Raw genomic sequence first — 12,117 nt, forward strand, 5'->3', positions numbered from 1 at the left:
TAGGCATGAGAGACATGGTTCGCAGACAGTGGAGAACACCCATGGGTTTTTTTTTGCCCAGGGTGGAGGATTCTAAAACTAAAGGACATAGGCTTAAGGTGACCTTAAGAGGGACCTCAGGGGCAATGGTTTCACTTAGAGGGTAGTTTGTATCTGAAATCAGCTGTCAGAGGAAACTATAGGAGCAGATACAAATATGACTTTTAAAAGACATTTGGACATACATATGAGAGGAAAGGTTAGAGGTCCATGAGCCAAATGCAGGCAAATGGGACAAGCTGAATATGCTAGCTTGGCCGGCATGTATAAGGTGGGCTGAAGGGCCTGTTTCTGTGCTGTACAGCTCTATGACTGCAGTATAGTTTTAGTTTAGAGATACAGCACGGAAACAGGCCCTTCGACCTGTCCATGCCTGCCAGCGATCCCCGTACACTAACACTATCCTACACACACCAGGGACAATTTGCAATTTTACTGAAGCTAATTAACCTCCAAAACCTATACGTCTTTGGAGTGTGGGAGGAAATCGGAGCACCCGAAGAAAACCCACGCAGATCACCTGGGCAACGTACAAGCTCTGTACAGACTGCATCCTTAGTCAAGATCCAACCTGGGTCTCTGGCGCTGTAAGGCAGCAACTCTACCACTGTGCTGCCAAGAGATTGCAGATTTTCCTTTTATGGAGCATGCTGTAATGGAGTAACTAAACAAATAGCACCTAACAATGCTACAGAATATTTTCAATGAGCTCTCACACTTTGAACCCTGCACATCTAAATGAAATCCAATGTTCCTCAAGGCAGTAGCTCAATAATATTAGCTGTAGCAGCCATCAGCATTTCCATACCAAAATTAAATTTCAATTGTATTTTCTTTCCAAAAGTGGCTTTCAATCTCTGTTAGCTATCTGAGGCTTGAAATATATTTTAATGACATTTTACTGAACAAACAACGGAAAACTGTGCCAGCAGACCTGGGCGAACTGTTGAGCTATTCTTGTAAAAAATTGCAATATTTCTTAAGGTGTAATGATAAGATAGAATAGTGGTTATCTTGGAATATGCTTGGAATAAAGGTATACTCTCCTTTGAATTATTTATTGGCACAAAAGTGTGATTGGCTTGCAATTGTCCTGAACTACTATCTACCTCATTGGTGACCCTTGGACAATCCTTGATCAGACTTTGCTGGCTTTACCTTGCACTATCCGTTATTTCCTTATCATGGTAAATCGAATTTCATTGTACTTTAATTGACCTTTGAACCCTTCGAACCTTTGTATCTGTGCACTGTAACGGCTCGATTGTAATTATGTATTGGATGCATTTCCGCTGACTGGTTAGCACGCAACAAAAAATGTTCATTGTACCTTGGTACACGTGACAATAAACTAAACTGAACTGAACTGTACAACCAGGAGGGTGATAGGAAGGAACTGCAGATGCTGGTTTATGCTGAAGATGGACACAAAAAGCTGGAGTAATTCAGCGGGTCAGGCAGTATCTTTGGAGAAAAGGAATTGGTGACGTTTCGGGTCGAGACCCTACTTCAGACGTCTTGTTGCTAATGAAACCTCATTCTCACCAGATTTGCACCTTTAAAACAGGCCCTTGTAGAAATTTACAGTTCAAGGGGACTTCAGTGTGTCTGTCGTCACATACACTGTGCATCATATTGTGACTACATGGCTTTCATTTTAGTGTGTTGCAGTGCTTCTAATTACAGGAACCAAAAGTGGGGGGAAAAAAGCACTGGTCTATAAATAAACTGTGGGCAAAAAAAATGAGAGAATTTTGCCGCAGGAGAGAAGTTGGATTATTTTGAAGGTTTTTCTTTGACACTCATTTTAACAGCTTTCTTTGAACATCTTTTGCCAAATTGATTAGGATTCAAATTGAATAAAAACATGACTACAGGTGCACAACCTTTTATCCGAAAGCCTTGGGACCAAACACTTTTCGTAATTCGGAATTTGTCGGTCTTCGGAATGGAAATGTTTTAGCGTAGATTTTAATGGCTGGCTCAGTGGTAGAGTGCTCGGCTCATATCCGCAAGGTCGCGAGTTTGCACCTTGATCCCGGCAGTTCCTCGGTCGCGAGTTTGAGTCTTCAATGTAGTTTTTTCTTGCAGAATAAATGTCTGTATGAAATGCAGTGTGTTGAATGAATTCCTGAATTTGTAAATGTGACCGCAGCATTGAATCACCTCTCGCACTCATGTCACCCTAGCGGGGCTACATGCCCTTAGGCGGCCTAAGGCGACATTTTCACACTCTTATATCCGTGTGCAGCAGAGGCGATGTGTGTTTGGCGCCAAATGTGAGCTTTGGCGTGCCATGTTTAGCGCCAAAGGTGAGCTTTGGTGAGCTTTGGTGTGCAGACGACATCCTGGAAAAAATGTCCGGTTTCTTCCAGGTAGGCGATATACCCTCCCGGGCAATATACCCTCCACTTCTCTTTTATGAAGGGGATTTAGTTCCCCTTTCTTCCAGGACCGACCGGAGGTTCCGCTGTCACCTCTGCGGGCCACCCTCGGTGAACGCTCACTCAACTTTGTCTTTGGATTCCTACTCTCCCGCGCAATGTATCCTCACCTTCTCTTTTATGAAGGGGATTTAGTTCCCCTTTCTTCGAGGACCGACCGGAGGTTCCGCTGTCACCTCTGCGGGCCGCCCTCGGTGAACGTCCTGTCTCCCTGTCCCTGGGATAGCAGGGGGCGATCAAACAGCACAATACCCCCCTCCAACTCCAGAGGAATCCACTCCCCGATGGGCCGCTACGGCAACAAGTGGCAGTTCGCCCACAGCCCGAGCTGCGCGACCCCAAGAACAAGACGTACCTTGCACACCATCAGCATCTGCCCATACGGGGAGCGTGTTCCTCTGGAGTTGGAGCGGGGCTGGGCTGGAGTTGCTGATCTGGGATCTCCGTGCTTGCAATGGGCCTGGGGTCGGTGTCCCGATGAGGGGGCTGTGGGCGAACTGCCACTTGTCGCCGTAGCGGCCCATCGGGGAACGGCTTCTGGTGGTCCTGATGTCTCCGGCCAGTTTGCAGTTTTCCTCTGGAGTTGGAGCGGGGCTGGGCTGCTGCTGTTGGCTGTGGGTCTCTGGGATCTCCGTGCTTGCAGTGGGCCTGGGGGTCGGTGTCCCGTTGGTCCTGACGTCTCCGGTGACTGTCACTGACCTGCTAGTATCGCCGACATGAAGACAGTGCAAAGCCCCCGCGGCGGTGCAATGGGCGGGGAGCTGGAGAGGGGAGGGAAGGGGTCACACACATGGCCGGGAAGCAGAGGGGTGTAGGTGGGGTGAAACTGAAGGCAGCGACAATCTGCTGCTGCTGCCTGCCCGCTGAGTTAAAAAGTTCCCACGCAAGACTCACGATGCACTGTGTATCGTGCTACCGTGGGAACTTTTTAACTCAGCGGGCAGGCAGCAGCATATTGTCAATTATTAACCCTCCCGCGCAATATACCCTCACCTTCTCTTTTATGAATGGGGATTTAGTTCCCCTTTCTTCGAGGACCGACCGGGGGTTCCGCTGTCACCTCTGCGGGCCGCCCTCGGTGAACGTTTTCAAGGACCTTTCTTCAAGGACCGAAAAAATTTCCGCTATTCGGAGGTTTTCGTTATTTGGATCATCGGATAAAAGGTTGTGCACCTGTACTATGTTCTTTTAAGATGAGAGAGCAGCTCATGTGTTATGTACAAAAATATATTCATTGAAAATAGGAGCTGCAAATCCAGTCATAGATGCACATTATGCAAAGGATAATGAATCTTTACACATAAAATAACTCAGCAAATCCTTCAACTGACTACTGCTTGCGCAGAAATCATCTCACAGCACTTGTGATATTTTTCCTAACATCCAGTATATATTTACAAGGCTGCTTTCTGGAGTTCTGTAATAAGCATTTACAATAGACAACAGACAAGTCAAGTCAAGTAGCCTTTATTGTCATTCTGACCTTGCGGCCTGAACGAAATTTTGTTGCCTACATATAGTAAAAATGACAAAAACACACAATAAACTCAAATTAACATCCACCACAGTGAGTTTACCAGGCACCTCCTCACTGTGATGGAAGGCAAAAATCTTAAGTCTTTGTCTCATCCCTTCTTATTCTCCCTCTGCGCCGAGGCGATCCAGGCTTCAGATGTTATGACCCCGCCGGGCGATGGTAAGTAATGTCAGTCCCGCGGCTGAATCCGAGCTCCGCGAACGGGCCGGTTCAACTCCGCGGCCCAGGATGGTCGAAGCTGCGGCCCTCCAGTCCAGCGGGCGAAGCTGTTGTCGCGGGAGCTCCGGAAAACAGGTCACCTGTGCCGCAGGAGCTCCCGACGATGTCGTCCACTGGGCCCGCGGTCGGGTCGAGTGGCCGCTGCCGCCGGAACACTGCCCCAGCTCCGAGGTCTGATCGCCGCTGCCCCAGCTCCGAGGTCTGATCGCCGCTGCCGCTGCCCCAGCTCCGAGGCCAGGTCACCGCTGCCGCTGCCCCAGCTCCGAGGTCTGGCTGCCGCTGCCCCAGCTCCGAGGTCTGGTCGCCGCTGCCGCTGCCCCAGCTCCGAGGTCTGATCGCCGCTGCCGCTGCCCCAGCTCCGAGGCCAGGTCGCCGCTGCAGCTGCCCCAGCTCCGAGGCCAGGTCGCCGCTGCCGCTGCCCCAGCTCCGAGGCCGGGTCACCACTGCCGCTGCCCCAGCTCCGAGGTCTGGTCGCCGCTGCCCCAGCTCCGAGGTCTGGTCGCCGCTGCCCCAGCTCCGAGGTCTGATCGCCGCTGCCCCAGCTCCGAGGCCAGGTCGCCGCTGCAGCTGCCCCAGCTCCGAGGCCAGGTCGCCGCTGCAGCTGCCCCAGCTCCGAGGCCAGGTCGCCGCTGCCCCAGCTCCGAGGTCTGATCGCCGCTGCCCCAGCTCCGAGGCCAGGTCGCCGCTGCAGCTGCCCCAGCTCCGAGGCCAGGTCGCCGCTGCAGCTGCCCCAGCTCCGAGGCCAGGTCGCCGCTGCCCCAGCTCCGAGGTCTGATCGCCGCTGCCCCAGCTCCGAGGCCAGGTCGCCGCTGCAGCTGCCCCAGCTCCGAGGCCAGGTCGCCGCTGCAGCTGCCCCAGCTCTGAGGCCGGGTCGCCGCTGCCGCTGCCCCAGCTCCGAGGCCGGGTCGCCGCTGATGTCGGAACACCACAGCTCCGGAGTCGGACCGCTGCCGCTGGAACGCTGCCTCAGCTCCGAGGCCGCCAGCTCCGCTATTAGGCCTTGGCGCAGGCGGAGACGGAGACGGGGGATACGACAAGAGAAGTCGCATCCCCCTGAAGGAAGAGACCAAAAACATGTTTCTCCCCCCCCACCCACCCACACACATACACAACCTAATAAACCAAAAATTAACTAAAACAGGACAAAAGAACAACAAAAAAAAAGAAAAAAACAGACGGACTGCAGGACAATAGGTGCAGGATTAGGCCATTCGGCTCTTCACTGTGATAGTGGCTGAATATCCACAATCAGTACCCGTTCCTGCCTTCTCCCCATATCCCTTGACACCGCTATCTTTAAGAGCTCTATCTAACTCTCTCTTGAAAACATCCAGGTCTGATCTGCTGGACACACTGCGGTGTCAAGGGTATTTCTTTCAGACATCAAAGCTGAGCAATTTGAAAACATGCTTCACTCTATACAGTCGGTTTACTCCGGGTGCTCCGGTTTCCTCCCACACTCCAAAGACATGCAGGTTTGTAGGTTACTTGGATTCTGAAAATTGTCTCCAGTGTGCAGGATAGGACTAGGTGACAGTTCGTCAGTAGAAACATAGAAATCATAGGAAAATAGGTGCAGGAGTAGGCCATTCGGCCCTTCAAGCCAGCACCGCCATTCAATATGATCCTGGCCGATCATCTAATATCAGTACCCCGTTCCTGCTTTTTTCCCCATATCCCTTGATTCCTTTAGCTCTAAGAGTTAAATGTAGCTCTTGAAAACATCCAGTGAATTGGCATCCGCCACCTTCTGTGGCAGAGAATTCCAAAGATTCACAACTATCTGGGTGAAGGCATTTTTCCTCATCTCAGTCCTAAATGGCCTACCCATTGTTAAACAGTGAGCACTGGTTCTGGACTCCCCCAACATCGGCACAATTTTTCCTACATCTAGCCTGTCCAATCCTTTAAGAATTTTATATGTTTCTGTATGATACCCTCTCATCCTAAATTCCAGTGAATGCAAGCCCAGTCGACCCATTCTTATATTATATGTCAGTCCCGCCATCCTGGGTATTAACCTGGTGAACCTACGGTGCACTCCTTCAATAGCAATAATGTCCTTCCTCAAATTAGGAGACCAAAATTGCACACAATATTCCAGGTGTGGTCTCATCATGGCCCTGTACAACTGCAGTAGGACCTCCTTGCTCCTAAACTCAAATCCTCTTACAATGAAGGCCAACATGCCATTAGCTTTCTTCACTGCCTGTTGTACCTGCATGCTTACTTTCAGTGACTGATGTACGAAGACACCCAGGTCTCGTTGCACCTCCCCTTTTCCTAGTTTGACATCATTCAGATAATAATCTGCCTTCCTGTTTTTGCCACCAAAGTGGATAACCTCACATTTATCCACATTATACTGCACCTGCCATGCATCTGCCCACTCACCCAACCTATCCCAAGTCACCCTGCAGCCTCATAGCATCCTCATTGCAAACTTGGAGATGTCACATTTAATTCCGTCGTCTAAATCGTTAATATTTATTGTAAATAACTGGGGTCCCAGCACCGAGCCTTGCGACACCCCACTAGTCACTGCCTGCAATTCTGAAAAGGACCCGTTATTCCTACTCTTTGCTTCCTGTCTGCCAACCAGTTCTCTATCCATGTCAATGCCCTACCCCCAATTCCATGTGCTCTAATCTTGCACACTAATCTCTTGTGTGGGACCTTGTCAAAGGTTTTTTGAAAGTCCAGATACACCACATCCACATGCTCGCACTTCTCCATTCTACTTGTTACATCCTCAAAAAATTTCCAGAAGATTAGTCAAGCATGATTTCCCCTTCATAAATCCATGCTGATTTTGACCGATCCTGTCACTGCTTTCCAAATGTGCTGCTAAAACATCTTTAATAATTGACTCAAGCATCTTCCCCACTACTGATGTTAGGCTAACTGTTCTTTAATTCCCCGTTTTCTCTCTCCCTCCTTTCTTAAAACGTGGAGGTACATTGCTTACCCTCCAGTCCACAGGAACTGATCGAGAGTTGAAAGAGCATTGGAAAATGATCACCAATGCATCCATGATTTCTAGGGCCACCTCCTTGAATACTCTGGGATGCAGACCATCAAGCCCTGGGGATTTATCTGGCTTCAGTCCCAACAGTTTATCTAACACCATTTCCTGACTAATGTGGACTCCTTTCAGTTCCTCCCTTCCACTGGATCCTCGGTCCCCTAGTATTTCTGGGAGATTGTTTGTGTCTTCCTTAGTGAAGACAGAACCAAAGTACTGGTTTAACTGTTCTGCCATTTCCTTGTTTCCATTTATAAATTCACCTGTCTCTGATTGCAAGGGACCTACATGTGTCTTCACTAATCTTTTCCTTTTTACATATCTAAAGAAACTGTTTGAGTCAGTTTTTATATTCCCCACAAGCTTTCTTTCATGCTCTTTTTCCTATCTCTTAATTAAACCCTTTATTTTTCTGACCAATTTATAAGCCTCTTCCTTGTATTTAACGCTATCCTTGATTTCCCTCGTTAGCCACGGTTGAGCCGCTTTCCCCGTTTTATTTTTTCGCCTGAAAGGGATGAAAATTTTTTGAAGTTCATCCATGCGGTCCTTAAATCTTTGCCATTGCATCTCGATCATCAACCCTGTAAGTATAATTTGCCAGTTTATCCTAGCCAATTCCCGTCTCATACCTTCAAAGTATCTTTTCTTTAAATTCAGAACAATAGTCTCTGAATTAACCGGGTCACTCTCCATCCTAATGCAGAATTCCACCATATTATGGTCAATGTTGCCCAAGGGGCTCTGCGCAACAAGATCTCTAACTAATCCTTACACAATACCCAGTCGAGGATGGCCTGCCCTCTAGTCGGTTCCTCTACATATTGGTTTAAAAAACCATCCCGTATACATTCCAGGAAATCCTCCTCGGCACTGCTACCAGTTTGGTTGGCCCAATCTATATGTAGATTAAAATCATCCATGATATCTGATGATGGACTCGATAGGCCAAAGCTTTAATTTTAATTTTAAAGTCACTTTAATTGCATGTTTTATGTATTATGTTGTGTTTTATAACTGTTGGCAGACCAATTTCCCTCCTGGGATAAATAATGTTCTATTGTATCACTATACTACTCTACCATTTCACTCCATCCACAGTATTTGTTTTTTTACAGTAGTGTATCTCTAAACTAAAATAAACTTAAACTAAGGGGCGCAGGCCTTGGCTGCCAACATTGTGCCAACTGTTCACAAACTTCAGTCTCCACACTCTACCGAGGAAATCATCACTTTTCGGTTGGGGATTGGCATCTACCCTCCCCACCCACAAACAGACGCAGACTGCCCATCGGCAGTGTTCACCGCTCCACGTTAAATGTGACCCAATTACAAACAAATCACCTGGTAGGGTGAAGGTTCGTGACATAACGAACTGCAGATGCTAGTTTACGAAAGAAGACAATGTGCGGGAGTAACTCAGTGGGTCAGGCAACATCTCTGGAAAACATGGATAGGTGACGTTTTACATTGGGACCCTTCTTGAGTCTAGATTTGGATAGGTGACATTTAGGATCATAATAAGTTTTATGTCTACCCTGCCATTCAACATGGCTGATCTATCTTTCCCTCTCAACACCATTCTCCTACCTTTGCCCCATAACCCCTGACACCCTTACTAATCAAGGATCGGGACCATTCTTCAGTCTATACATGGATAGGTTACATTTTGTGTCGGGACTCTTCTTCAGTCGCTAAAGAAGAGTCCTGACCTGATGCCAGCTGTTTGTTTTTTAAACCATGATCATATTCACAGTTCTGTACAGCGAATGAACGATTAACCAAATGTCTCTGGTTTTTAATCCTTGCCTTGAGGTTTTGAACAAATGCTATCTAAAATTAATTTGTTAATTAAAAAGAGTCAGAATAGCAATGGGGCCACTGTATTTATTAGCTGACAGTTCACTGAATTAAAGAAACACCAGCTTATGGCCTACCGCCCTTGGCCTGTTGGTGTCTTTATCGGTGACTAGATTATGAAAGGCACAAATCATATTTTTCACCATTTTCGTCTAATCCAAGTTGGCATTTCAAATGATTTAGGAGCAGCAGAAGGGCACGGAGATCACGGCCTCACAGGTCCAGGGACCCGATTTCTGTCCTCGCCTCAGGTGCTGTCTGTGTGGAGTTTTCACATTCTCACCTGACCGCAGAACAGCTCATGAATAGAAGAACATGAACAGGCGACGTTTCAGGTTGGGACCTTTCTTCAACAAACCAAAAATGTTGTCGACCCAAAAATGTTCTCGGAACAGCTTCTTCTCCTCTGTTTTCAGGCCTCTGGGTTGTGCTTCCATAAGCTAGGGTACTGTCCATTTCATCTCTGGCCTATTGCGGACAATAGGCAATCAGGAATGGGGTACTGATTGTGGATGATCAGCCATGATCATAGTGAATGGCGGTGCTGGCTCGAAGGGCTGAATGGCCTACTCCTGCACCTAGTGTCTATTGTTTATGGAACAGGTGGACTACAATGCTACATATATTCTGCATCTTCTGCTCTACTTATTGTACTTGAGTTTGGCTTGATTATATTTATGTATAGTATTATCTGATCTGATAATAGCATGCAAAACAAAAAATATTAATTATCAAATTAGAACCGTACGCCACAAGAACAGGCTCTTCAACCAGCAGTGTCTGCATCAAACACAATGCCATGTTTAACTGATGAAGGATCCCATCCCGAAATGCCACCCATCCTTTTTCTCCAGAGATACTGCCCAAACTGCTGTGTTACTCCAGCACTTTGTGTCTATCTTCTTAAATTAATCTAATCTGCCTGCACATGATCCACATCCTTGCATTCGCTGCATATCCATGTGCCAATTCAAAGGCCGCTTAAATTACGCTGCCGTATCTGCCTCCACCACCATCCCTGGTAGTGTGTTCCAGGCACCCACCACTCTCGGTGTAAAATAAAACTTGTCCTGCACATCCCCCCAAAAAATTTCCTCTCTCACCATAAAGCTGTTCCCTGCAGTATTTGTTGCTTCCGTTCTAGGAAGAAGGTTCTGACTGTCTACCCAATCCAGTCCTCAGCCTTTGGATTGAAGTCTGCTGCCACCAGAGCCATGCCTGAAGTCACACAGAAGCATTCACTCTCATGAAGCTGTACACAATGTTACACACACATAGCTACACTACCTGTAAATAATGAATAGGGTGCTGTTGTATTTCAAGAAGAGCAATTGGCAGCAGTGTTGGCTTTCAGCAAGTAGTGTGTGATACACAAAGGCTGCACACTTAGGTCTGTTACCTATCCTCCCATCTCCTATCCCTGCTGTCACCAGCATTGTTGTATCTGACTTCTTTCAGCAGGTATCTGAAGTGATTTCTTGGGACGCTTGCACCTTGAAAGGCAAAACTGCAAGGAGCCATTGACCGGCTGCTGGGCTTCTGAGCTGAGATTGATCAGTGCTGAGCAATTGGTGTTGTTGGCTGTTAATCCTTCGCTACACTCTGTCCTAGGATATCAGTAAACTCAGCGGATCAGATAACATCTCTGGAGAAAAGGAATAGGTGACGTTTCTGGTCGAGGGTCTCGACCTAGCCCACAGCTAACAACGGACCGCTTCCTTGAGCATTGTTACATTTTTGCATATCTTTCATTCATTTGTTCTATGTCTCTCTATATCACAGTCTAAATCTCTCGTTTCCCTTTCCCCTGACTCTCGGTCTGAAGGAGCGTCTGGACCTGAAACATCACCTATTCCTTTACTCCAGAGATGCTGTCTGACCCGCTGAGCTACTCCAGCTTTTTGTGCCTTACTTCGGTTTACACCAGCGCCTGCAGTTCTTTCCCACACACCTAGGATGTCAGTGATGTTTTGTTCTGACGTCATCACTGTGGGATTTCGCTGCAAGGTTTTTTTAGCCTTGTAATACTGTCCAAATGTCTCTACTAGTGTTCCATCTTTGGAGGAATCATCCTATTTTAGTGGCAAAAACAACAATAGGTCTGCCATGTTAAGTGCTTGGCTTCTCATGAGTGTGTGGATAATGCAGCAAATGATCTCTGCTCTCTAGGGAGGCTTAAACACGACAAATTAAAACACTGATCCTTCCCTCATTTGCGACTGTAGCCATTAAAATGTCTACTGCTGTATAGTCACCAAGGAATCACTCTTCTAAACGTATACTGTTGGAATCTGAAAGCAAAACCTTCTCAGTTCAATGTTAGAAGCCAAAATGCTGGAGTAACTGCGGGTCAGGCAATTTCTCTGGAGAGAAGGATTTTGCAGTGGAGCAGATGATATGTGTAGGAAGGAACTGCAGATGCCGGTTTATACCGAAGATAGACACAAATTGCTGGAGTAACTTAACGGGACAGAGAGCATCTCTACTACCCGAAACGTCACCCATTCCTTCTCTTCAGAGATGCTGCCTGTCCCGCTGAGTTACTCCAGCATTTTATGTATATCTTCGGTGTAAACCAGCGTCTGCAGTTCATTCCTACTCAATTCAATGTTTTGTTGGAATTATAGACATGCAGTCCGAAACAGGCCCTTCTGCCCAACTTGTTCATGTCAATCAAGATGCCCCAGCCAAGGTAGTCCCATTTGCCTGTGTTTGGTCCATATCACTCTAAATCTTTCCTATCCATGTATCTGTCCAAGTGTCTTTTAAATGCTGTTGAGTATTTGACATGAACTATTTCTTCTGGCAGCTAATTCCATATACCCACCACACTCTGAATGAAAAACTTACCCCTCTGGTTCCTATTAAATCTTTCCCCTCTCACATTAAGCCTATGTTCTCTGTTTTTTTATTCCCCAAATCTGGGTATAAGTCTCTGCTTTCTTCCTATCTGTTCCTCTCATGATCTTATACACCTCAATAAAATTTTCCCC

The 12,117-nt window shown here is 47.2% G+C and overlaps 1 protein-coding gene across 1 annotated transcript in view; it reads left to right on the forward strand.

Annotated features, from left to right (window-relative positions):
* ppp1r9b (protein phosphatase 1 regulatory subunit 9B) overlaps positions 1-12,117 on the forward strand; it is a 203,553-nt gene that overhangs the window by 134,483 nt on the left and 56,953 nt on the right. The window lies entirely within an intron of this gene.

This window comes from Amblyraja radiata, chromosome 16, assembly GCF_010909765.2.
Source record: "Amblyraja radiata isolate CabotCenter1 chromosome 16, sAmbRad1.1.pri, whole genome shotgun sequence".
Lineage (NCBI taxonomy): Eukaryota > Metazoa > Chordata > Chondrichthyes > Rajiformes > Rajidae > Amblyraja > Amblyraja radiata.